The sequence below is a fragment of the Balaenoptera ricei genome, chromosome 3, assembly GCF_028023285.1.
Source record: "Balaenoptera ricei isolate mBalRic1 chromosome 3, mBalRic1.hap2, whole genome shotgun sequence".
Taxonomy (NCBI): domain Eukaryota; kingdom Metazoa; phylum Chordata; class Mammalia; order Artiodactyla; family Balaenopteridae; genus Balaenoptera; species Balaenoptera ricei.
In genome coordinates, this window is record NC_082641.1 from 157,116,146 (window position 1) to 157,143,523 (window position 27,378).

General features: G+C 50.7%; 1 long non-coding RNA gene across 2 annotated transcripts; it reads left to right on the forward strand.

The window, feature by feature from the left end:
* Positions 1 to 6,847: 6,847 nt before the first annotated feature.
* Positions 6,848 to 26,306, forward strand: LOC132362779 (uncharacterized). Of its 2 annotated transcripts, XR_009502495.1 has the most exons (4): positions 6,848 to 6,946; positions 7,662 to 9,970; positions 21,257 to 21,473; positions 22,343 to 26,306. It is a non-coding gene; the product is annotated as an uncharacterized LOC132362779 (long non-coding RNA). The 2 variants fall into 2 exon arrangements; XR_009502494.1 differs by lacking the exon at positions 6,848 to 6,946 and having other exon boundaries at positions 7,003 to 9,970.
* Positions 26,307 to 27,378: the final 1,072 nt, after the last annotated feature.

The following is a 27,378-nucleotide window of genomic DNA, read 5'->3' on the forward strand; positions in this document are numbered from 1 at the left end:
CGTCTCCCTCAGCCTCAAGGCTGCTGCCCTGGATTCCTTTCAGCTTCCTCAAGGGGCGATGCAGATGTGACCCCAGAGAAGCTGAGGTCTCTGCTGAGCTCGCTGATGCTGGCTGACACTGGATAGCCCTCCTTTTCCACCAGCCCCACAAGCTCTTCCTCACAAGGCTCTCCATGGGGTCTGGGCGGAGTCCACAAGTCTCTGTGACCCTAGGTGGTCCCCTAGAGGTCAGAGTTCCGGGGCTCTGAGCCATTTTCCTGGTTGCCTCTTTGCTCCACATGCACCTCGGAGCACTGGTGCAAAGATCTTGGTGATGAGTCTTTGCATCCAAATACCTGCTGGTGAACTTTCTTCCGAGAAGGAGCACAGACAGTGAAAGGAGGGAGGCGGAGCCTTAATGCTGGCTCAGGGGGTCAGCCCCCCTGCCCGCATCCCCAGTGGCTTCTCATCACCTGTCTCTGGCGGTTTATTTCAGGAACACTTGAGATGGGCGTGTAGTGGGAGGGGAATAGTTACAAGCAACCAAGGCAGGGGTGGGGAGCGAGAACAGTCTTGCTGGGTGGTGGGCTGATAAACGTTCACCAGCTCTTGGGGGTTGGGGTAAGGGAGGCACCTTGACTGGCAACGTCTGCTGATTCCTGTGTGTTAACACTCTCACTGTGAGCCAGGTCATGTCACCAACAGGATGCCAGGCGGCTAACACAGTTCCCCAAGATGTAGCAATAGACTCACCCAAGCTGGTAGGCACATGCCTGGCCCCACTGTCTTTGGAGGCTTAGAAACCTGAGTTGCCATCGTGCTTTCTACCATCAGCCACAGCGAGACTGGGTATCTTGCCTCCCTGTCCCTCAGGTGGCCAAGAGTTTGCCTTTCTCTGGACCCACGGTAGGTTATCATGGTAGAAATTAGAAACTGGAAAGCCAGGGGAGCTTTGGAGAGTCCCTCTGGGCTCACTGACTGCTGATGGCATCGGAATCAGATGCAGGAAGGAGGGAGGGGCTGGTAGGAACCCCTGCAGTTGCCCCAGAGACTGAGGGATGGGCTGGCTGGCAACTGGTCCAGCTCTCCCTGCCTACCAGGGGTGTAGTTGGCAGTGCCTCCCACTGGCTGAAAGGTTTCTGATACCCCTGCCAGCCCTCTGAGTCTGTGTTGATGACAGCTGCCACCTACCCGGCTCCATTACGGGTCAAGCACTCTGCTGGCTGCCAGGTAGACCTCGTCTCGGTCAGTCTCACAGCCGCCCTAGGAGGTCAGCGTGATCTTGACCCCCACTTTACACGCAGAAACCGAGGCTTGGATTAAATAACGTGCCCAAGGTGCTACACTTGGTAAGTAGCAGAGCTGGTTCTGTTTGACGAGAGCTGGGGGGAGTCAGCGCTGGGGGGGAGGGGCGGGGGAGGGGGAGCGGGAAGCCGGACTGGGGCCAGCTGCCCTGTCCCTCCCGGCCCCATCCTGTGGCAGCCAGGTGGGCGGCGGCATCTGTTGGCAGCTCTGGGTCAGGGGCGTCCACTGGCTCCCCCGGCAGGTCTTGGTGGGAGGGCGAGTCAGGCACTCTGTTCCCAGGAGGGGATGGCGGATCTTGGGCTTAAGGATGGGCCTGCAGTACTGGCAAAGCGGGGATCACTCTGCCTGCTGGGAAATGTCCTAAGGAACCCAGCTGAGCTGCAGTTACGGAGGTAGATTTCCTGCTCTTTTCCACATCTCATGATTAATCCAGAAGCCTGAGCAGCGCGTGTGATGAGGCTCAGCAAAGTGGCCGTGGGCATCTCCAGCCTCCTTTGCAAGCCCCGCTTTTCCTCTGGAGTAGGTGCCCTGGAATCTGGGCCAGCCGTACACATTTCAGCAACTCGATTACAAGAGACAGAAGAGGCCGGGTGTGTGGCACCAATAAAACCGCACACACCCTGTACTTCTCTCTGCCTGTTGCTGGTTTGTGCATTTCCCCACCACACCTCCCGAGAGCAGTTTGTTTCCCGGAAGCAGCAGAAGAGAGGTCGGGAGAAGGAGATGCCTTATTGTTGTGAATGTGATGGACGTGGTGGCACCACAGGGGACTGGACACCAAGGCAAAGAAAGACTCCAGTGTCTGATGAACTTACTGGTTGAACTTAACCGCTTACTGGTCTTTGGCAGGTAATCAGCTTCTAAGAGTCTCTGTTTCTTCATCTGTAAAATTGGATCACGGTACCTGCACTCATTGATTTAACAAATAATATAAACATATAAATCCATACTCTGGCGTATTCTAGGTGCTGGAAATCAAGCAGTAAACAGAACAGTCTCTCCTCTTCGGATGTTAATAGTCTAACATGGGAAGATGGAAAACGGCAATGACATCTGTGTCAGGTGGTTATGATACTTAGAAGAAAAATAAAGCCGGGCTGAGGGGTAGGGGAGACAGTGTATGCATGTGGGGATGACTTTTCTTAAAGGACAGTCAAGGAAGGCATCTTTGATAAGATGATACTTCAACAGAACCTGGAAGAAAATGAGGTGCCATATAGATGTCCAGGTACGGCAAAGAGCTAGTTCAAAGGTGCTGGAGTGGGAGAGTGCTTGGCAAGTTCAAGGAGCATGAAGAAGCTCTGTGTGGCTGGAGGGGTGGGAAAGTGGGGGTCAAGGAGAAGAGGGCAGAGAGGGTGTGTGTGTGTGTGTGTGTGTGCACGCACGCAGGGGCTGGTTGGATCATACAGCCTGGCAGGGTTACTCTAAGTGAGATGGGAAACAACTGGTGGCCTTGAGCAGAGAAATGACCTGATGTATATTTTAGAAAGACCACTCTGGTTGTTCAGTGGAAAGTAGCTTTTAAGACTGTAAGCTCGGTGCTCTGTGACCACCTAGAAGGGTGGGATGGGGGGGAGGAGGGAGGTCCAAGAGGGAGGGGATATATGTATACCTATAGCTGATTCACTTCATTGTACAGCAGAAACTAACACAACATTGTAAAGCAATTATACTCCAATAAAGAAAACAACAACACTGTAAGTGGAGAAGCCAAAAGACCAGGTCGGAGGTGACTGCATCTCCAGGTGAGAGAGGAAGAGAGCTTGGATTTCAGCAGTGGTCGTGGTGATAAGTGACCGTCAGAATCTGGAAATATTCTGTAGGTAGAACCTGTAGGATGAGCTAGTATGAGGGGTGGGTTGGGTGAATAGTGAGACACAAAGAGACACCTCGAGATTTTGTCCTGAGATTGGGATTGACACGTACACACTACTGTGTATAAAATAGGTAACTAATAAGGACCTACTGTATAGCACAGGGAACTCTACTCAATACTCTATAATGGCCTGTACGGGAAAAGAGTCTAAGAAAGAGCAGATATACGTATCTGTATAACTGATTCACTTTGCTGTAAGCCTGCAACTAACACAACATTGTAAATCAACTCTACTCCAATAAAAATTTAAGAAAAAAGAAACAACACTTTTGCAATAAAAAAAAAGATTTTGTCCTGAACGATGGGTAAACTGGAGTTGTCACATATTGAAACGGAGAACTGGGTGAAAGGAGAACCCTTTGGTTGTGGGGTGCAGGAACCAAGAATTTGGCTTCAGGCGCATTAAGCAGCAGTAGTCTGTTGGATACCCAAGTGGAGGTGATGGGTAGACAGAGGCGTGTGAGCATCCGGGGCCCCGGGAGAGGCCGGGGCTGGGATACGCTCATCAGTGTGTAGTTCATTAACAATCTTGGGGCTGCATGAGATCATCAAGGGAGTGAGTGAGGATGGAGAAGAGGAGTGGGTGGGACATTCCAAGGTTTAAAAGTCAGAAAAATGAGACAGAACCAGCATGAGAATCAAGAGAGCCTGCTTAAGACGGGACAGAGTACAGAGTGGGTGCTCAGTAAATCACAGCCACTGCCATCACCATGACCATCGGTATTTTCATGGTTAGAGTACGGAGAAGTGAAGTTTGAAACCAAAATAGCAAGAGTTCAGGAGGACGCACTTCATGTACTTTTTCCTCTTTTCCTTCCCTTTCCTCTGGTTGTGCATCAACCGTGGTCTCAGACTTCCAGCTACTTACTAGAAATAAAACAAAACCATACAAAACTTCTGGGCACCTTACAAGCCCACAACTCAGTTCAAGATATTCAAGAAGAGCTGAGGTCTTTGGGTTGTTGGTAGGGTGAGTAACCACTGAACAGAGTCTGGGAACTGGATGTGACTTTCTCCTCTTACCAACTCACTATATGACCTCAGGCAAGTCCGTCCCTGCCTCAGTCCTGGAGGAGGATAGAGACTTCCATTCAGGGGAGAATACTGATTAGCTCACCAAGTTTCCTACTTGGATGGCATCTCTGCCATTTGCTTTTCTCCTCTCCAAAGCATATAGATCCTATCCTCAATTATTAAAGCAAGATAACAGTGCTTTTGATTTCCCTCTGAGAGTCTAACCTCGAATTGTGGGCTGTTTAGTACTTACAAAGTCTGGGAGAGGAGTGCCCTTTAGGAGTGACCATCCAAGGTCCCCCGCCCCATCCACCCCTGTAGGCAGTCTGAGGCAGATGCCTCTCACTGGTCTACCAGAAGGCCAATGACTTGAACCATATTAGTTTATTTCCTTGTATAATTATCTTCACTGAATTGCATTTTAGGAATCATGCCCTTGGCTTTCATTAAACATCCTTGAAACAGTCACGCAAAGTTCACTGCTGCATTTGCACGAGAACTACTGTTGCAGACACGACCTATACGCTTCTGGAAAAGACTTCCTGAGTGTTTTTGTGAAGCACAAGTCTGCGGGATATTAATAAAAATTTCATTATGGGAAAAGTTGAGTGAGTTTGGAAAAAAACCCAGGTGTCTTTCTTAAAGGTTATCTAAGAGGCTTTACTAACAAAAAGTACAGTGGGTCCTTAGAAAGAGGATAAACTGCAAGATTTCCCATTGTGTCGACCCTTAGAATCCTGTTTTGGTGGTGCAGCTCTTGGGATCAGTGCTCTGAGCACCCAGCAGAAGAGGCTCTGAATGCTTCGGGCTCAGTCAGTCAAGCACCGTGAGCTGCAACAGGGAACATACAGACAGGAGGCCAGGTAAGCAAGTGACAGGGGAGCCTGCAGGGGGATGAGCAGCGAATGGGCAGCTGGCTCTTCCGTGCACAGCGATCCTGGGTGCCTGGGGTCCCAAGAGGCTTTGCAACGTCCTGGCTGCATCAGATATTAACTTTGCTATTCATGGAGTTAGGGGTCCTAGCCTCAAATATATCCCTCAGTGACCCTCCTGTACAACAACACACAGAGTTAAAAGATTTTAAAAAATAATCCATTGTTAGGAAAAGGACACAGAGACATGTGCTGTGTTTACAGTTTCATGGGCGAGATGGGGAGGAATGCCACTCGCTCCGACAGCTCACTACCTAGGAAGACCACTGAGAGTCTCTCCCCTCCTCTCCCGCAGCTGGAGTCTCTCTCTTTCACTTCCTGACGTGTACACCCCGTCAACCCTCAAATTTCAGCCTCCGAAGCTCCGAGAAAGCCCCTTGGGGAATACTCTGCTCCTCCCTTTCACTGGGCAGAGCGACCAGCACAGGTGTGTGTGCAGACTGCCTGCCCTCCTATCCATGCAAGGTGCATTATTTAGAGGCTAATGATTTCATTGTAAAGTGGGAAGTGAAATATGTTTCGCTAAAGCTTCCAAAGCGAGGGAGGAAGGAGGGAGGAAGAGGGTAGGTCAATGGGTAAATATGATTGCCTGATGGTCTGGGTCCAGCCATCTTCCTAAGGCTGTATCTTTAACTGGGAGGTACAGCAAGATGATCGATAGCACAAGCAACCTTAGGAGAACCACACCGGCCAGCCCGGATCAGCAGAGTCTGTGTGGTGAGATTTAAGGGGGTGCTTAGTTGGCCCTCCAGCTGTAAGTGTTTGCCAGATGACTTGTAACTTCACCACTGGAGCCAAATTCCTTTGACTCTTAGGGCTCTTTCTGCATTCAAGAGCCCTTGGAAATGAGAAATCCCTGAAATGGGTTGTCGCCTGCTGTCAGCTAACCCTGACGCTCAGGAGTAGAGTTGGGAGTAACGGGACGCCGTGTACCCGGGGTCCTTCCTGGGCGTGTGTAACTCTGAGGCTAAGACAGTGAGACTGGCAGTTTAAGAAGCACCTCCAGGACCATGTCGCCTACTGGCAGACGGAGTAAGGACCCTGCAAGGTGGACAGACATACCTCTTCTCTTATCATTTGAGGGTTTGAGAGAAGAGGCACCGGGAGTTTAGCCTGAGCCCTTCCCACAGGTCTAGAGGTGGGAAGAGAGAGGGATGGGCTTTGACCCTGGGCGGCTCCTCCCTCCAGGCCAAGACCCTGGAGGAGGTTGAGTTTGTATCTTCAGAGGGGATGGGGTGCCCAGGCAGGTGACTGAAGACTTTATCTCCGAAGGACCCAGCATTAGAGAGCTGAACAGCCCCAGACCCCGCGGGCCGGGAGAGCTTCTGGGCATCCTTCCGTGGGGTCCCATCACCTCCCTGCTGGAGGCAGACTGGGTACCAGGACCCTGCGGTGAAGCCGACTGGGGAGCAGCTTCCTCCAGCCTCTCCAAGCACAGACGTCAGCGGCGAGGCTCAGACTTGGTGGCTGTGCTCTGTCTCTGCACAGGCTTGTGTACGCGCAGCGGGGGACCCACGCAGGGGACCGGGGTGGGGAAGCACACAGGAGGCAAGTGCAGAGTGGCGGCAAGTGGCGGTGGTGATGCTGGGGCAGTGCGAGCGGACAGCGGCTCTCCTGGAGGCTCCACCCCTCGGCGGGCTGGCGTGGGACCTGGGAACGGACAGTGCACGTGGAGGGGCAGCTACTCAGGGCTGCCCTGCCGGGGGGGGGGGGGGGGCGGGCGGTGCTGTCAGGCGGGGGCTGCCTTCAGGGTGGAGTTGTAGCAGAGAAGTGGGGTCACCCCTCTTGGAAGCTTTGAGAATGCGTATGAGGAGGGAGCTGCGAACGGAATCCGGAAAAGGTAAGGAGTGCCAGCTTGGTGGAGTTGGGTGCTGGCAGGACTGGCCTTGGAGTCGTGGGAGCGTCCCCAGGAACATCCAGGGGATCGCCACCGGGGCCCCAGTGGTCCCACAGGCCTCCTGAGGCTGGCTGTGCTGTGCTGAAGCCCACATCAAGGGCCCTGGGGATGGCAGCAGAGGCCAGCATGGTTGAGGGTCCCCCGCACCCACCTCATCTCTGCAGGGACCACAGAACTGCACGCACCGTGGGTGTTCTTCACCTGCTCACAAAAGAGCCGGGTCATTGCATGCAGCAGGAAAGGCTTGACGGGGGGTGACGGGAGGAAGGGCAGGAGCAGAGATTTTCCATCTTGATGGTTTTGTTCAAGGCTAGCCCAGAAGCAGCTGACGTTGGCTTCATTTATCCAAAGGGCACGGCGAGTGACCCTCTACAACCCAGGGATCCTGAAATATTTAGAAGCTCTAATGTTTGGGTGGGAAGAGAACCTCTTTTGGATGAGAAGCTCAATTATTGAGGAAAGGAGAGCTCCCGTTGTCTGGGGCGTAGGGGGGGCACCTTCCTGCTGCGTTGGCAGGGTGCCGGGCGCGGGGCACCCTGCCTGGGACACTTGCCCTGCTCTGTGGGTGAGGCCTCTCCCACAGTGCTGGGCTCTGGGGGACTTTTCTCGTGGCCAAACTCTTCGGGAAAGTGACACAACGGCCTATTTCTTCCAACAGCACCTCTGATTCAGCCTAGGGTATGGTTCGAGGTTGCATCTCTTGTAAACCCCCCTTCAGCTGCTGTCAAGGGCTGGCACCGGAGTTCTTGAATTTAGGCTGATGTGGGTCCTGCTAGAGCCTGCTGTCCTCTGCACATGTCAACAAATGTGTATGCAGGTGTGGACCAGCTGGATCTCTCTCCTTCTCTGGGAAGCGTGGTTTTCAGCAGCGTCAGGCTGGGAAGACAGACATTTCATGAACCCTGAAGTCCTGTGCAGGCAGTTGTCACACAGTGTTCCACCAGCGGCCCACGGCCGGCACAGAACACTGCAAAGCTCCATCTAGCACAAGTGACCACGGGGAACGGGTTGAGAATCCTGCTGCATTGTACACGTCTCCTAAGGGAAGAACATCAAGAAAGATGAGCTCGCCGCGGAATTGGCGAACTGTGTGGAAGGGGCGGGATCTGTAGAGCTCAGCAGCGGCGAGCTCCTGTCATGGCTTGGCCAGTTCGGGTCTCCCCCTGTCACTTATGAGGGTGCGGCGATGTTTTCCCAGATGTGGTCCCCGTGTACAAAACAAAGAATCGCTTTGCACAAAGCCAGAAGGGATACATTGAAAGAATTATCAGAAGAGAATAATACATAGGAAATGTTTGTGCTTGCATGCAAGGAAACTTTGGGGGGTATCTGTGGCTGCCAAAGTGACATCTGGCAGGATTAACTGGATCACCAGAGCCAAACAATGAGGACTGGGAAGGCAGCAATAACTGTGAGGCCTGGGCCCATGTGGGGGCAAGATTTTGAGAATGACCACTTAGGTGACAAAATGGGATTCCCACGAACCGCAGCTCTGGTTAGTTTCTGGTCTGGAGCCAGATCCTCTCTCTGATGCAGACGTGGGAGGACGGAGCGGCAAGAGCTGCCCAGCTGCTCATCTGGGAACTCATCCTCCAAGGGACTCTGTCCCTCGTTCTCCTCCCGTACCTGGAGGCGGCAGTCAGCGGGCAGCACCTCTCACAGCACCCCCACGTACACCTGCTCAGACCACCTGCTCAGAGCTACTCTTTTGCCCAGCCCAGCATACCTGTTCCACCTGTCTGAAGACCCGCCGCACGTTTCCTCGAAGCACACCCCAGAGCTCTTCGTCACTCCAGCCACGCCTCAGCAACTCCTGTATCAGTACCGGGTATATGGACACGTCCTCCAGCCCCTGTGGGAACCTGTGTGGCCGCCAGCCAGCCAGCTATTGGGCCTCAGACCTGTTCCCTGGTCCTGAGTCAGAACCAGAGCCCTATGTGTCCAGGGTCCACTGAACCCCAGCCCTGGTCAGATAGGGAAAATGGAGACTTGGAGAGAGTAAATGATTCACTCCTGCTCTTCATCCTTCAAAGGAAGGCCCCAAGAGCGCCTCGACTATTCGTCAAAACTCATTGAATTGTACTGTTAAGATCTATGCCTTTCACTGAATGCAATTTTTGCCTCCATTTATAAAGAGAAGAAAAGCTTTTTAAGAACTGGGTTGACCCCCCTGCGTGCACAGACCCAGCTGCAGGCAGAGACGATGGTCAGCCCAGCCCAGACCTTGCGAAGAGTCTGCTCAGAGGCCGTGGGTCTGCTGGCACTGGATGGGCGCAGATGCTGGGCAGATGAGCTCTGTGTGGTGTTTTAGACAAATATGATGACCTAGAGTAGGGCCAAGCAGACAGGAGAGCCCAGGAAGCAGACCCTGGGAGAGGGGAGATACCAGTTGGGCCAGCACACCTGAGGCTATGGTCAAGGCCATGAGGACCACAGTGTGGTGGGCACGGTGGCTGTGAAAGCCCCACTGCTGCCCAGCCAGCCCGAGACAAGCCATGGGGAAGCACTCACCGGCCAGCCCCGTCATAATCTCCGCCAATCCCGATGAACTTGCATCCAGTGACTGCCCTGATGTGGTCGAAGTGATCTGAAGAATGGGAAGTCAGCAGTGTGGGGCTTCCAGGGCAGGGGTGGGGGTGATGACTGGCCTCTGTTGATTCCCCTTTTTGCAGCCTGTAGGCCAAACAGTCCAGTTCCTTCGTGGCCTGGCACCGAGAGTACCAACTCGAGGGCCCTGAGGTTTGATCTGAAGTGATCCCAGCTGGCTCTAGACTGGACTTCAGATTTGGAGTGGACCCCAGAGCCCCCTGTTTGGGCCATTTCCCACCCACGATTCACCCTGCCTCCCAGTCTCCTTGAGAACCTGTGGGGGCTCCTTTCCCCGGGTGTGGAGGATGAGAGAGGAACAAGAGTACAACTGATGAAGACCCCAGAGACCTAAGGAGCTGTCCAGTCCCTTGGCCAGAGGTAGGGGCAGTGCGCTTTAGGAGCCCCTGCAGAGGCACAGATGGGCAGCACCCGGGCTCTGTGTCTGACAGCCTCCCTGCTACCCATCAGTACCGCAGTTTTGATTCCGTGGCTCCAGTTCCACATGGCACCAAGGTGCTGTGTACCGTCCGTTATTGGGTTTTTGGGAGCTGTACCTATTGCCAACAGTTGGGTCAAGCCACTGGGGCTCTTCTGAAGTCCTCCCCAAGTTTGGACCCAGCTTCAGCTCCAAATCAGAGTTTTCAGAGAGCCCAGGGTGAGGCTCACCTGCCACAGTAGGCACGTTGGCTAACGGGTTGCACTGCAGCACCCGCACGGACAAGGGCACCATCGCGATGCCACCGTTCTTCTTCTGCAGGGGCGGACCGGTGGACAGTCAGCTTGGCCCCCAGCACAGCCAGCTGCCTGTTCACTCTCTCGGCCCCTGTGAGGAAGGTGTTGAGGTCAGAGTCGTCTCCTCTCTGGGTTTGTGTGAATGGAGGAGCCGCAGCCCTGGTCTGGGTGGTGTCTTGGCCCTGGGTTTCCGGGTGTGGTGGAGTATCTTACCACCTAGACCCCCACCTAGGGCTCAGGAGTTCAGGGGCTGTGGACCGTGGGTTTTGGGGGCAGAAGATATTTAACCTGGGGTTTGAGGAAATTGAGGGAGAAGAGGCTCAGGTTCAAGGGCTCCCGGTTTGAACCTCTTGCTTTAGGTTTGAGGGCCAGGGCAGTCTCTCACCAGAAGCTGCAGGATATCATCAGGATCATTCCGAGTGTTCTTGCACACACCCCGGGCAGCTGAGTGGGAGAAGATGACAGGTGCCTGTGACACTTCTAGGGCTCGCCGTGCCACAGCATCGAGACATGGGACAAGTCCACCATCATGCCCAGGCGGTTCATTTCTGCCACCACCTTCTGCAGGGACAGGATGGGGAGAGGGCATCAGGGCTGCATTTACCTTGTGTGCATTTATCTGTAGGGAACAGGCGGGGCTGTACATTCATGTGGGGCAGGGTATGGAACCCGGGTCCTTACCTCGCCCAAGCCGGTCAGCCGACTGACATTGCTGTAGAAGGGGTGGATCCCCTTTGCTGAGCTCTGTGCCCTGCAGGATGGCCAGGAGGCAGTCTGACTGGTGGCCATGACTTGGCTACAAGAGCCTAGAAAGAGGTTCTGTCGAACCGTCTACACCTGCAACTCCCTGGTGCAAGAGGAGGGACCCAAAGTGGGCTGTGCCTGGCAGTAGGAGGGCCCTTCTGGGGATTCAGTCTTGTTCTGCGAACCTCCATTCCCCTCCCCACCCCAGGTTCAGGGCGGATCCCAGGGGTAAACTTGCTTTGGGCCCCAGCGTGATCTTGGGCAGATCCCTGCCTCACTGGGCCCTTACCATCTGCACTGCGCTCACCAGGGCGTGTTGCAGGTGTGGGTGAGTGTCACGTAGCGCACACCCAGCGCATAGAAGGTACGCAAGATGGAGAGGCTACTGTCCAGTGAGTGGCCGCCCTCCACACCAATGAGGCAAGCCAACTTCCGGGTATTGTTGCGAGCTGGGGGCAGGTAGGTCAGATGATCATTTTCAGAGGCAGCGGTAGCTTACTGAAGTCCCTAGCACCTACCACCACCAGTCTGTTTACCTTTTTTTTTTTTTTTTTTTGGTCGTGCCGCGCAGCATGAGGGCTCTTAGTTCCCCCACCGGGGATCAAACCCGAGCCCCCTGCAGTGGAAGCGTAGAGTCTTAACGTCTGGACTACCAGGGAAGTCCCCCGTCTACCTTTAAGTGAGGTCACAAGCTCCAGCTCAGAATAGGAGGCACACATGAGGCGGATGAGGTCAATTTGATCCGGGGTGAGGCGCACAGCATCCCGTTCGTGGGTCTGGCATGGGACGTAGGCTGACCAGAACTGAGGGAAGGCCAGGGCTCGCTTTGGGCTTTGGAACTCCTTGGGCTTCTCATAGCCTCCTCAGCTGGCACAGCACTCACTGTGCCCAGAAGTCACATGGAACGCGTTGCTTTTTCTGTGGTACTCGGATGCCCGTCAGGTTGGCTCACTGTGACCCCTGTAGCCCCCAGCATCCATGGCATGGCACTTTCTAGGCCACTATGGTAACTTAGTTCCAGTGTGACTCACCTGTGGTCTCTGAGGCCCCCAAACTGCCCCACATTCCCCAGCAGCCATGGTGGCACCTTGTGTGGCCCTTTGGTACCTGGGCACCCACGAGACCGTCTTTCAGCCTGTCCAAGCTGGTCTGGCCATGGCTGAAATTGCACAGATTAACATCCTGGAGCCCATTGTGGTAAAACTGCCTCAGGACCCAGGGGCATGTCGTTGTGGCTGGAGGGAGGTCAAGGCAAATGGGTGGGCTCCTTAGGTCTTGGGATCAGGCAGGACACATTGCCTGGCCTGGGCCAGCCGGGGGGTCCCCCACCTCACACTGTCACACAGACTATACTAGGAGCAGCTGAGGCCTGGGCTGAGGGGTTCCCACCAGGGAGGGGATGACAGAGAAGGGGAAGGGCATCCATAGATGATGGAGAGGACATCCAGGGGTGGTGTGAGGGAGCCTCCCCACTAGCTCTGCATGCTCCGGACCTCCTCCCCTGCCCAGGGCCAGGCTAGGCCCCCACCGGCCCCCACCAGCCCGCACACACTGCAGCCCCCCGTCCACAAGCGGGAAGTCCCGCCTCAGGGCCCGCGTGCGCTCCCGCGGACTCGGGGTGCTGGAGGTGCCCGGCGTGGTCTGGACGCGGGTTCCCGGCCGCAGCAGCAGACGCAGCAGCAGCAGCAGCAGACACAGCAGAGGCCGCTGGCTGAGTGCGCGGGGACCTTCGAGGCCCCCGGGCCGCAAGCTGCGCAGGGCCAGGCGGGTGGGCAGAGGCGGGTGTGAGAGGGGCGGGCGATGGGGTTGTGCCCGTCCACACAGGCCACCCAGCGGCGTGGCCTCGCGAGGGGGGCGGGGTGAGGGAGGGGATACAGAGTCACAGGGCCCTGCGAGCCGTGTGCGGAGAGCCGCGATCCGCGAAGCCCGGCAGCCCCGGGGCGGCACTGCCCTCCCGCCCCCTGCTCCGAGGCAGCTCCCGCGGGCTAAGCTGGCCTCTGCTGAGAGCCCACTCGCCTCCCGTCGCGGCTTCCCTCCGCCCCTGCGCCTCTTCCCACTCCCACTGCTCCGAGGGGGCGCCCTAGGCTGCTCTCCCCCGCCTCTAACCTTCCTGGCCAAGCTGGGCCGCTTCTCTCAGAGGGCCACCTTCAGCCCGAGGCCTCCCGGGAGCACACCGCGTCCCCATCTGCCTGCAGCCGGCCCCGCCCACTCCGAGGGCTGCGTGCCAGTGTCTCTGCGGCCACAGGTGCTCTGGGCTCCCGGTTTCCCGGTACGGGGCCATGTGGGCTGGTGTGGGGGAAGAGAGAGTTTCTGGAAATGGGGGGGGGAACCTTGTGAGCTCTGGATTCAGGAAGGGGCCCTCTGCCCCCGACCTTCTCTCTCCACCTACTTGACTCCCCAACCTGCATGACCATTCTCTGGGGACTTCAACCAGCACCCGGGAACTCTCAGGAACCCCCCCACACACACACTTCTGGCAGCCAGCCTCAGGAAAGAGCGCCCTCAGGAGCTGCTACACCTCCCCAGGGCCTGAAGAGAGGGACTTTTGGGATGTGAACTGAACACCTTCTGGGGAGAGTCAACGACCCTTTTCCTCAGCAGAGCAGGAACCCAGTCAGTAGGCTATTTGAGTGGAAGGAAATGAAGTCATTTCCATGGCAGCAGATCCCCCATCGCAGCAACCTTCCTCCCAGGGCTGCTGGCCGACCTTCTGGCCAGGATCCCTCCTACCTCAGCATGGAAGGCCTGGCCTCGTGAAGAAGTATAGGTTCTGAGGAAAGACCTGGCACCTGGGTTCTGCTGCTACACTTGCCTTATCTCGAGGCCCTTGTGACTCTAGCTTTCCCAGAAACCTCAAGGGCTAAGTGCCTGTGCTTGCTCAGAGGCCGCACGCCACTCCCCATTTCCAGCCTCAGGCCCTCCCCCTAGCTGCCTCCTCTGGGGACCCCCTCCCTCCAACACACACACACACACACACACACACACACACACACACACAGAGAGAGAGAGAGGGGATGTGCCTTCTCACAGAAGCTCAACCACTGAGATGCTTTAGGGACTGTGCCCAAACTCCTTCATCCCCAGCCTCTCCAGTTTTTGCTCTGATCCCTGGCACCCCCTGGAGCTGTTCCACCTTTGGAACCTTTCCTGGGTAGCAGGAGTGCCTAGCACAGGGGTAGTGACCTAAGTGTGAGCACTGGCGACCCTAGAAGTCTGTTACAGAAAAACATTGAGCAGTAAGGGACCCCCCTGGGGACAGAAAGGGCTGGGAATAAAGGAGCATGTGAACCTCGGGGCAGGGTGCGTGCTGCTTGACTCTCCATCCTGTTCTTGCTTCAGGGAGCAGGTCTTCCTGGGTCTCTCTATCCTGCCTCCTGAGACCCCAGGCAGGAGGCTCTTTGGGAAGCCACAGATTGCTGCTTTCAGTTTCAAAAAACCCAGCTCCCCCCTGGTTTGTGGTGGTGGCCGCTGACACTGGCTCAGAGCAGGAGCCCATGTGGTAGCCTGCTAAGGCTTCTCTGCACCCTGTCTCTGCTCCTGCATTCTTCTCGGCTCGCAGAGTGCAGACTTTTCTGTCTTCAGCTGACAAAGGGGCCCCTGAGGGTTGAGCAGAGGAACGTCACGTTTTCTTCCAGGCCAGCTTCAGCCCTGGGATGTTCAGGGCAGACTGTCATTTCAAACCTCAGTTTCTGAGGCTCCTTGCTTTTGGCCATTTAGTGTGGCAGGAGGCTCCTGGCTGAGGAAGGCTCAAACAGAACGACGCAGGTTGTGATCTGTGGCAGTGGGCAGTGGGGGGACGGGGTGGGTCACTGCAGGAAGAGGCAGTCGCTGCCTTAGGCAGTTAAACCATTGCCCTCTCTTCAGAGTGCCTCAACCAGCAAGATGCTGTGGGGTCTACCTCCTGGCACCATGCTCCAGTCGCCGGATTTTGGGTCTGGGGCAACCCAGGTCTTCGTCTGACTCTTCCGGAGCGCGCTTTCTCTTGGGAGCATGTCTAGGGACTGGCTTCTCTGCTTCCACCTTTGCTGGCGTAGCCAAAGGAACTGCTGCTGCAAAGAAAATCAGAACTGATCAGTCACTTCTGCTGTACACAGTCTCCTGCCAGAATTTCCCTCTCTCATGTCTCTCCCAGTTTCTGGCTGAAGACCTTTAATCGACTTGACATCCAAAACACAGCCTTGGCCCATCACCTCTATGAGTCCCTAGGGAAGGGACACTGGCTGCAAAAGCAATTCCTAGAGCCTATGGCTGCAGCACATGAGGAAGTCTCTTCACCGTTTCCAGGGAAAACAGTAGAACCCGAAAGTCATTGCAACCATGAGCCTCTCCATCTCTCCCTTCCACAACAGAGAAAACATTTCTTGCAGTCTGTCACTTCTGAGGCTTTAATGGAAATGTCTTTCAAGTTTTGGAAAAAAATAATCTAATATAAATTGGTGAAGAACCCCTCCCACCTTGGCAACCCCTCTTGGGCCCCATTTATACTGCCTGTTTCCACCACACTGAACTCTAGCCCTCTGATACTTTTATGTAGATTAGAACAAGGCCGAATACTGAGGCAGAGTGATCAGGAGACTGAGAACCGCGTTCTGGGTACCAAGTCTAGGCTCACATCAACCCAGCCTCCTGGGACACCGTCTCCTCAGCCCTCCAGTCTCATTAGCACTTCGACAGCCCTCTTGGTTCTTCCGGTCTTCCCATCAATATGGCACCACCCTCTCCCCTAGAAGTAAAAATCATTATAATTCTCCCTCTCTCCACCGTGAAAGGATGAGATAAAGGCTCAGCAGCAGCCCCCGTGAAACACATGGTCACCACTGTGAAGAGGTGTTACTAAGACGATTTGGTCCGACTCAGAGAAGGAAAGAGACAACTCTGCCCTAAGGCTGATCAGGCCCACAGGAGGGAACCACACTGGGGGCAGCCTTTGAGAGAGTGGCAATGCGAGAGAACCTTCTTTAGGAGGGGACTCCCTGTTGCCGACCTTGAGAAAGTAAGGATGGGACATTGGTTTACTGGGGCTGTTGCAGAGGGGATGTGCCCAGAGGTTGGGCCACCCTGCTTGAGAATCAAAGCACCTTCTAGTCCGAAGCTGCTTGAATGCTCCAATCGCCGGATTTTGGGTCTGGGGCAACCCAGGTCTTCGTCTGACTCTTCCAGAGCGCGCTTTCTCTTGGGAGCACGTCTGGGGACTGGCTTCTCTGCTTCCACCGTTGCTGGCGTGGCCAAAGGAACATCCCCGTAGGCCCGGTAGCCACCAACCAGGCAGTATGTCTCCCCATGCCAGCCCAACTGCGTTTCTCCACACCCTCGGTAGGGGACATGGTACTGACCAGGGGTAGGAGGAGAAACGGGAGCCACTGCTGCTGCAAAGAAAATCAGAACTGATCAGTCACTTCTGCTGTACACAGTCTCCTGCCAGAATTTCCCTCTCTCATGTCTCTCCCAGTTTCTGGCTGAAGACCTTTAATCGACTTGACATCCAAAACACAGCCTTGGCCCATCACCTCTATGAGTCCCTAGGGAAGGGACACTGGCTGCAAAAGCAATTCCTAGAGCCTACGGCTGCAGCACATGAGGAAGTCTCTTCACCGTTTCCAGGGAAAACAGTAGAACCCGAAAGTCATTGCAACCATGAGCCTCTCCATCTCTCCCTTCCACAACAGAGAAAACATTTCTTGCAGTCTGTCACTTCTGAGGCTTTAATGGAAATGTCTTTCAAGTTTTGGAAAAAAATAATCTAATGTAAATTGGTGAAGAACCCCTCCCACCTTGGCAACCCCTCTTGGGCCCCATTTATACTGCCTGTTTCCACCACACTGAACTCTAGCCCTCTGATACTTTTATGTAGATTAGAACAAAGCCAAGTACTGAGGCAGAGTGATCAGGAGACTGAGAACCGCGTTCTGGGTACCAAGTCTAGGCTCACACCAACCCAGCCTCCTGGGACACCATCTCCTCAGCCCCCCAGTCTCATTAGCACTTCAACATCCCTCTTGGTGCTTCCAGTCTTCCCATCAATATGGCACCACCCTCTCCCCTAGTACTCAGCAGCTCAGGATGGGATGTGTCTGAGGGCACCGATATAGATGTCTCCATGACAGCACAGAGGTGCCTGGGTTTGAAGGTGTGTTTCAGGAGTGGCCCTCTTCCTCAAACTGCTCCATTTACCATTTGCCAACAAAAATGCACTTGTCTTTTGCTAAGAGGCCAATCAGGAAAGGGTCTGAATGGAAGCATCCTGTAGCCCAAAGGGGAAGCTCCATTTATAAAGATCAGGACCATCCTGCACACTTGTCCAGGGATGACCTTTCACTTGTCCTCAGCAGTGAGCACTGTGGGTCCCTGAAGGTGTCCCAGGTCACTGGTATTACTTACAGCTGGCAACGCGCTCAGGTATACGTAGTGGGCAAACCCCACAGGAACATGAGGCAGCCAGGTGAGATTGTGTGTACACCATGCCTCCGGGCGGTCTCGGTGTACCTGCCGCACTGCCCACCCATGGAACAGAGCACAGGTCTGAGTTAATATAGACGATCCAGTCACACATTCTCACTCAGACAACCAAAGAGATTGGTATCTGGTGGAGAACTGTCAGGGAAGTTTCTCTGAGGGCAGCACGTTGGCAGTTACGCGGCCATGGAAACTGTTAGAAGGCCGGTGAGGTCATCACTGCCCAGTGAGGTCATGATAAGGAACGTGTGACTTGGGGGTCAGGCTTCAGGAGGAGGGGCAGTTTTGTGGAGGAGATCAGGGGGGAGGCAGAGGTACTCTACCTGGCCCCTCACACCTGGGCCTCCCCACCCATGCCCTAGTCTAGCAGACACCCCACGTGGGGCGTGCCGGTGGGCTGGCACAGCCCCAGGGGCCCCAGGAGGGCAAGAGAGACCCACTTTCTGAGATTGCCAGTGACACACCCATAGTCCGGATATTATCCGTAACGATTACTAAGGTTGTTTATCTCCCTCCACTTTTACTAAGAAAAGGAGTAATTGAAGACTCTAAATCATTTTTACTGAGGTTCTTTGTTTGTTTTTTTTTCTTCAAAATACTAAATGTAAAGTCTGCAGGGCGTATATAGGTGTTCAACTTTTTTCCAGATTTTATGTTTTTGGTGTTTTGTAAAAAATTTTTATTATTTATTTATTATGTTTATTTCTGGCTGTGTTGGGTCTTCGTTTCTGTGTGAGGGCTTTCTCCAGTTGCGGCGAGTGGGGGCCACTCTTCATCGCGGTGCGCGGGCCTGTCACTATCGCGGCCTCTCTTGTTGCGGAGCAGAGGCTCCAGACGCTCAGGCTCAGTAGTTGTGGCTCACGGGCCCAGTTGCTCCGCGGCATGTGGGATCTTCCCAGACCAGGGCTCGAACCCGTGTCCCCTGCATTGGCAGGCAGATTCTCAACCACTGCGCCACCAGGGAAGCCCCTTTACTGAGGTTCTTAATACCTTCCTCACAAGGGTGGACAAAACTCTCAGCTTTTTGTATTGAGTGCAGATGTCTCTATTCTTGCCCATTTCAGAGTCCTCCTCACTCAAAATCTAGGTTTTGTTGATCTTTAGTACCCTGTCTCTCATCTTATCTCAGATTATTCTGTGGTAAGATGGTGCAAACTATGTATTTATTAACTGGAGAGAATTCAAGTCCCCGGAGCTGTTGTAGCTCAAAATTCTGTTTTTTGTTTTTTTGTTTTTTTTTTCAAAATTCTGTTTTAAGTGGAGTCATTTTCTGTGCTTTCCTTTCATGCTGTCTGCAAAATGCCTGTTTCTGTCCTCCTTGAGATCCAGGTTTACAGCGCTCTCCTTTTTCTCATTCTGGGGTCTCTATGTTTGTGGCATCTCTGAGGGCCCATGTTCTGTTGAGGCTGAATTTGATACCTGGGGGGGCGGGGCCGGGAAAGCAACTTCCAGATGGGTCAGCCTAGAAAAGGATCCCCCATTGTGTAGAAATTTAAAAACAGGCAAAATATCTGTCCTATCAGACACTATGATTTGCCCCCTCTGTCTGACGCAGCCCAGGGCTTCGTCATTTAATTCACACCTATCTACTGTGAAGGCCCAGCCAACAAGATCATTTTGGAGCCCTGAGTGGGTGCCCAGAATGGATGGGAGGGCTGAGGTAACCAGAACTCTGCCTTTTTTATGGACAGGTGTTAGGGCATCTTCTTTTCAAAGTGACACATTCCCAACCCATCCAACTCACGTAGAGGAACAAAACCACTGTCACCAGCCAAAGGGAGAAAAACATGGGGCTGCAGAGGAGAGGGATCTTGTGGGGACTCTTGTATTATTCATCCACGTGCAAGTATGAGCTCCAGATTTGATAAGACATGCAGTCTGATCAAAAGTCATGCAATTAATGATTTCTTTCAAAAATCAAAGAACTCTTTGATTCTTCATTTTAATGTAACTTTGACCTCTTTTCTTTCCATGTCATAAAAGAGGCCTTGACTAAGCTAAACATGCTCTCTCTCCGTGCCTGCAATGTATCAGAAAGCATCGTCAGTTACTTTCACAGGCAGTGGAGAACTCCTTAATTTTTCTCTGACGACAAGAGCTCCCTTTGAGCCTGGGCCAGAGGTGAGCAAGATTCTGATTCTGGAAAGATGTAGAAAAATGAAGTTCCTTTTGCCAGAGGTTCTGGGTGAGCATTGTTGATGTATGACTGTTAGCAGTCTTACCCTCCTTCCACCTATTCTTCCTTTTCTGCATGGTGGACTGTCCTTTAGTTTTGGGGGTACAGTATTGGGGGGAAAAAGGAAGGGGAGGCTAGAGGTAAGTAGGCTAGTGGCGGGGATTTTGTGCACGAATATTTGAAGAAGGAAGTGTGGGAGCAAGTGCTGTGGTAAGACGGGAAAGGGAGAATTTAAAAAAAAAAATCTGTGATCCATAAATCCCCTTCAAAGACTCTAAGCAAAGTACTTAAATTATTTTACAATTACTTTTTGGTTACTACTCTGCAGTATAAAAAACAATAAGTTCACTTTTTATCGTATCTCTGTGTCATTAGCATCATTTTAAAGACGTGTCTTAACGGCTGTATCGTGTACCATCCTTTATTTAACCAGCTCCCTTTTTTGGACAGTTAATTCAGTTATTTTGTTGTTTATAAATATATATATATATATGATGGATATTTTTGTTTGTAATTCTGATTATGTCATTTTGTCAGTCAGGATAACTGATGGTAGCTGTACTAACAAACAACCTAAAATCTCAGTGGCTTAGCAGGTGTTGACTGAAAAAAATGCACAACTAAAAGTTGAGAATCATCTTTTTTTTGGTGGACTTGCTGAGGACTTAAGCCCGGGAGGCAGTGTCAGATCGCTCTGAGAGATTGCACTGAAGAGGGAAGGGAGGAACCAGGACATATAGGAGTTTTGCAAAAACAAAACAAAACAAAACATTAAACCCCCAAACAACCAGGTAGTCGGAACATCAAAAGAGTACTGTTAATTAAAGAAAAACCAGACATCTCAAGTCAATGAATTTAGCATTTTTCTATGTACGGGAAGAGGCAGGAGTCTGGGCTCATTGGAATCCTTCCTTTGATGTGCATTTGAACTATCTAGAGCCAGCATCCTGCTTTTCTCCATCCTGAATCCCCTCCGGGTGCACCATCGGGGATGGCTGCCATGGCTGATGATGGCTTGATGGCTGCAACACTCTGTTGACTGATAGGGCAGGCGACATTCTTCATCCATACAGGTTCAAGTCTTCTTTCTTGCTCGATTTACTGGCTAGGGTTGGAGTGGGAGACTCTGTTCTTTGCAGATGTGAGGGACTCAGGGTCCTTCAACATTGTGGCGTCACCTTCCTCAGGTCCTCGGAGCCCCGGCGCTGGAAGAAGGGAGCTTGGAGAAGGCACGCACGCTCTTGGCCTCTTCTGCCCGGAGAGGACAGAGCCACTTCTGCGCATGGTCCACTGGTCAGGGCTCGTCCCAGGGCCTCACCCAGAGGCAAGGGGGCTGTCGAAGGGAATCTGGATGCAGCAAAGAGAAAGGGCCAATGGGTATTGATTAACAACTAGCCAAGGTCCTACCTACCTACCAATTCACTGTCAGATCTTTAGAATACAAAGGGTTACATTCCTGCAATCCTCCTCTAATTTGAGACAATTCTCCATTCATATTCTCTTTTGCTTAGAGCAACCTTGAGCTGGGTCTTCCCAGGCTCTTCTTTCTACCCCTACAGGCTGTGGTCTCCTCGGAAGCTTTGGTGGGATGCAGGCAGCATCTGGGAGAAGGCGCCTCGGAACTCACGTGCCCGCGTTGCCCAGGACCCCAATTCCTTCCACCTCTCGGATGCTGCTTTCTTTTCCCAGGGACAGAGCCAAGCTGTAATTGACTCCTTGGGTATTTCAAAGTCCCTGATCCCAAGACTGAAGGATGACTGCCTGCTGTTGTGAAAGGTTACCAAATTATCAGGACCTCTGGTTGGGAGGGACAGTGGGAAGAGGGGAGGTGGTGTCAGGGGAAAGGCACTGACATTTTAAACTCAGCTGGCGACTCCAGCCCTTGGTAATGGCTTTAGTAACTTCCCAGCTGATCCCTGTGATTGAGCATCAGGACCATTGAATGCTAATTGGATTGAAAAGCTTCCCCCTCATGTGCTAAAACTCTCAGGCAGTAAAAGGCTTCTGACCATGTCTGGAGTTGCGTGCTGGGGACAATGTGGTGGGTTGCCTCTGTCTACACTTAACTGCTGTTCGTCTTCCCGGCTTGACGGGGTAGGGTTGCTGTACATACACAGACTTTAAAATTATTTTTAAATTATTTTTTTAAACTGAAGAATGGTTGATTTACATTGTTGGTGGTTTCAGGTGTACAGCAAAGTGATTCAGTTATGCATACACACATACATATGTATACATACATACATATATATATATTCTTTTCCAGATTCTTTTTCATTATCGTTTATTGCAAGATATTGAGTAATATTGAGCACAGTAATACTGTGCTCTACAGTAGGACCCTGTTGTTCATCTATTTTACATATATCATATATCTGTGTGTCTCTGTTAATCCCACACTCCTAATTTATCCCTCCCCTCACCCTTTCCCCTTCGGTAACCGAAATTTTGTTTTCTGTGTCTGTGGGTCTATTTCTCAAACAGACTTTTTATTTCTTTTTTTTTTTTTTAAGCAGATTGCACCTTGCTGTGGCTGGATCAATACTCTGGAGTAAGCTGTTTGCCCTCAAAACTGCTGGGGCCGCAGCCATGGAGCTGCAGGATCCCAACGGGGTCCTGACGTCCATCTGCTCTGTTTTTTTCAGGTGCGCTGAATCGACAGTCCTGAGTTTTGAAGTTTTCCTGGAGGGGACGTGAGGGGATTTCTCCAGGATCGATGGAACTCCTTTTGTGGTGCTTCAGTGCTTCCACCATGAAGCGCTCATTTCCCTATGCACGTCCCCCCGCCCCACCCCACTGTTTCCTTTACTCTCTCTCCTCCCACCCCCAATTCCCAGAAGAAGATCTAGGAATCAGGTCCAAACATAAGATCTTTGGAGAATCCTTGCGTGTGTTTTTTTAAATTTTTATTGGAGTATAGTTGATTTACAATGTTGTGTTAGTTCCGGGTGTACAGCAAAGTGAAGCAGTTATACATATACATATAATCCACTCTTTTTTAGACTCTTTTCCCATACAGGTCATTACAGAGTACTGAGTAGAGTTCCCTGTGCTATACAGTAGGTCCTGATTAGTCATCTAGTTTATAGGTAGTGTTGTGTATATGTCAATCCCAATCTCCCAATTTATCCTTCTCCCCTCCCCACTTTCCCCCCCTGGTAACCATAAGTTTGTTTTCTACACCTGTGACTCTATTTCGAATCCTTGTGTTTTACTCTCGTCCTGAAACTAGATAAAGCCTAGTCATCAATCAACAGGTGAGGAAGTAGAGCCAGGCATTGGTTGAGTGTTGATGTTTCTGGTACAAGCTGACTCTCCGCTCATCATCCCACACCTTCATCAGCCATCATCATGCTGTCTGTCACCTCCTCTTCTCTGAAGAAGGCCCGGGCCATCTTTTGAAAATACAAAGTCCAGCATTGAGACCCTCCCAACTGAGAGAGCAGGAAGGGCCAGGGCTGCTGAGGTGCTCCCTGAACCCCACTCAGGGGATCTGTGTTGTTCCCACCTGGGTGTATTGTGTGGACCCCCTAAAATTCCTCCAAACCTCTGCCTCTGCGCTTCCAGATTGCCCCTGATAGAAATGAACAATAATCATAATACCCACCACGTACTGACCGCTGGTCTCTTGAGGGCTGCCTTGCCATTGGACAACATTTGTTGAGCTCCTACTGTTTGCCAGACAGCGGGTACATGCTTTATGTGTGTTTAGCCCTTCTGACAACACTGTGATTTAGGACCTGTTAATATGTCTATTTTGCTGAAATGGAAACTGAGGTTCAGAGTGGTTAAATAACAAGGAAAAGTCCATGTTTTTACCCCCTACACTAATATATATGTATATTTGTGTATATATATTCTATATATGTATATTTAACATGTATATGATGTTGACTGAAAAAAATGCACAACCTCAAAGTTGAGAAATATGTTTTATTGGGTGGGCAAAACTGAGGACTTAAGCCTGGGACACAGCCTCTCAGCTCTCTCTGAGGGACTGATCCAAAAAGGAGAGGGAGGAGCCATCAACTATAGGAGTTTTTGCAACAAAGACCAGGTAATCGGAACATGGAAAGATTCCTGTTAATTAAAGAAAACCAGACATCTCGAGTTAATGACTTTTTAGTGTTTTTCTGTGTATGGGAAGATGCAAAAGTCTGGGCTCACTGAAATCCTTCCTTTGATATGCACCTCAGCTATGTGGGCCAGTATCCTGTGCTTTCTCATCCTGTGTTCCCTCGGGGTGCACCATCAGGGGAGGCTGTGGCAGTTGACTGCTAGATGGTGGGCATCCTGTTTCCATCCTGAGTTTCCTCAGGGTTCACTCTTGGGGCGGCTATAATGTGATGGCTTGATGGCTGCAACATCCTTTGTTTACTGATATGGCAGGCAACATTTTTTCATTGACAATTATATATATACAATAGACACTGTTCGTGTTACATATATTATCTATTTTACGTGCTACGTGTTTTTTAGACTCTTTGCAAAAAACCTTGCAAGGTAGGTGTTATTCTTTACATTTTGTGAAAAAGAAATTAAAGCCTCTAACAGGCTGAGAAATTTGTCAGGTCACTACATCACGATTAACAAGTCAGTGAACAAGATTTTGAATCCAAGTAATCCTTTTGTGAAAACAAAACCCCCCCAAAAACAAAGAAACTATGTTCTTTCCATGCTCCAAAATATATTTTGGTCAAGTGACTTAAGAAACTCTCCCTTAAGCTTGTCTAAAGCAGAAAATAAGACAACAGTGCTTGACTGGAAATTATCAAAAGGCAGGATCAAGCAGGAATAATGAAAGGGAGCCTGAGGTTTCGGGGGATGAACCCACTGGCTAAATAGGCCCCTGGAAACAGAAACCCACTTTTTTTTTTTTTTAATTCATTTGTATATTTGTTTATTGACTGTTTTCCTCCAATAGAATGTAATCTTTTTTTTTTTTTTAACATCTTTATTGGAGTATAATTGCTTTACAATGGTGTTAGTTTCTGCTTTATAACAAAGTGAATCAGCTCTACATATACATATATCCCCATATCTCCTCCCTCTTGCTAGCTCATGATTTAGGACCCACGCACAGGAGAATTCAGGCTGCATTAATAGAAAAATATGACTTGCAGCCCTGGAGATGTGGCTTCAGAGGAAATGATGACTTAATGCTTGTGATCTGTAAGAATGTTGGTGTTTTGGGTCAAGTAACCTATGCATTTTCTCAAGGGAGGTAGGTTTGGGGAAAAAAGGCAATAATTAAACTGAACATACCAACAAGGAAAAAATAATTTAACTGTTACGATGACTCATTTAGTTGGCAGCTTCAGGTAATGAGGTGCTCTGGATTAATTTTCCTGAGAGCAGAAACATATCCCTTTAAATGATGAAGCATGTTATCTTCATCAATCTTTGAAGAAAATATTTCCAAGGTACATTTTATATTCTCTTTTGTCAGTAGTATTCTTGACAATTTTTAGGACTAGAGACATAGTTTTGTTTTTGTTTTTAAAGAGTTTAAAGAACGATTTGATCTTTGAAAATCATGTTACATCGTTGGTCCCCAGTGTTTTCATCTACAGTATGTGAACTTTGGGTTAGATGATCATCAAGGTTCCTTCCATCTCTAATATTCTCTAAGTAAAGGGCTCTTGTGCACAATAAAATTTAAAACATAAGAATCATCGAGGGGGCTTGTTAAAAATGCAGATTCTTAGGTATCATTGTTGGAGGTTCTGATTCAGTTGGTTTGAGTGAGGCAAGAGAACCTGTATCATAAATGGGTGCATACCCATGGCCATTTTGATGACCTCATTTTGAGAAACTGATTCTCTTTCCAGCCTCAGATAACAGATGTCATAACCATTTTTGGCCACCAGGGTACCGTTGCTGCCCTGCCCTCAGTGGTGTGAAGTTGTAAGGGGCTGACCAGACCCAGAGGCCTGTGCTTTGATAGTTTGCTTCTGATCCCATCCTCAGTATTAACTGTCACTTAGTTAATGTAGCTGCTGAGGAAAACCAGATAATCGAGCTGCAAATTAGGTGCCCTGCATTTGTACCTATGAGTCATTAAGTTTTCATCTCAGGCTGGGTAGGGGCGAGGGGAGGACTTCCATTTTCTCCTGTAGTCTAAAGTGCATAAATGAGCCACGGCTATCTTAGACCCTGTTTGGAGGTCTCTTACTCTTCGTTCGTGTTCTTTCTCATCCTAAGAGTCAAGTTTCTGGAAGGGCGACATCAGGAGAAGTGGCAGATTTCTGTGTAAATATGTTAACATTTCATAGTGAGGTTTGGGGTCAGGGCTGTCCCTGACTTCTCTTTTAAATTTCTTTATTTTTTGAACAGTTGTATTGATGTATAATTCACATGCCATACAATTGACTCTTTTGAAGTATATGCAATTCAGTGGTTTTTAGTAAAATCTGTGAATTTATAGAGTTGTATGCACCTATCATGTAATCTAATTTTTGAACATTTCCATCACCCTCCAAAAGAAACCTTGTGCCTATTTGGAATCACTCTCATTCCCACCCCCAGACCCATTCAACCGATAATTTACTTCTTACCTCTATAGATTTGCCTTTTGTAGACATTTCATATAAATGGGCTCATACCGTATGTGGTCTCTTGTGTCTAGCTTCTTTTATCTAGCGTAATGTTTTTGAGGTTATGCAGTAGCATGTATCATATTGCCAAAGAATATTCTATAGTATGGATATACTACATTTTATTTATCCATCCACCAATTAATGGACATTTGGTTTGTTTCCACGTTTTCGCCGCTCTGGCTGATGTGTGCATTTAGTTTTAATTTCACTTGGGTGGTTACCTAGGGGTAATTACCTGGGTCATATGATGAATCAGTGTTTCAAAGTAGCAGTTTCGAATTTGACAATTCCACCAGCAATGCATGAGGGTTCCAGTTTCTCCGTATCCTTGCCAACGCTTGTTATTATTGGATACAAGTCCTTTATTGGATATATGATTTTCAAATATTTTTTCCTAGTTCATGGCACGTCTTTACTTTTTTAATGGTGTCTTTTGAAATGCATTATTTTTTATCTGAATGAAGCCCAGCTTATTTTTTTCTTTTATCAATATACTTTTTGGTGTCATAGCTAAGAAATCTTCGCCTGACCCAACATCAGTGTCTTGATGCTTACCTAAAATCTTGTAGGCTTTGTTCAATAGGAAGTGACCAGTGACACCTACTAGTTAGTGCCTTGTTTAAACAGATGAAAGATGAATATGCACGTTGTGGCCTGAACCTACTCTAATGAAAGCTTGCCGACAGTTTTCCTAAGGTCGTGAAGGTGCCGCAGCCAGACTGGACTCCTCCATCACCATGCCATGGCCTTCTGAGCATCTCTTCCTCATCTTAGTGCCTGCCAGCAGCAGAGGAAGGAGAACATAGGTCTTTCATGTACCTTTTTGTACTATGAGGTAGCACTGTGCCCTCCTTACTTTTTCAGAGCCTTAGGTAGAGGACCCTACCCTGAGGTGCCACAGCTGGAGGAACACAGCCCTTCTCTTTCTATAGGTTTTAGAGTGAGATATCGGGACAGTAACTCAGTCTCAGGCAACAAAAAAACCAAACAAAAAACCACCCACTACCTTGACTAATATAGTGGCCCATATAAATAAAAGGGATGAACCCAAGTTCACCCAGGTAGAAAGTAGTACAATAGGA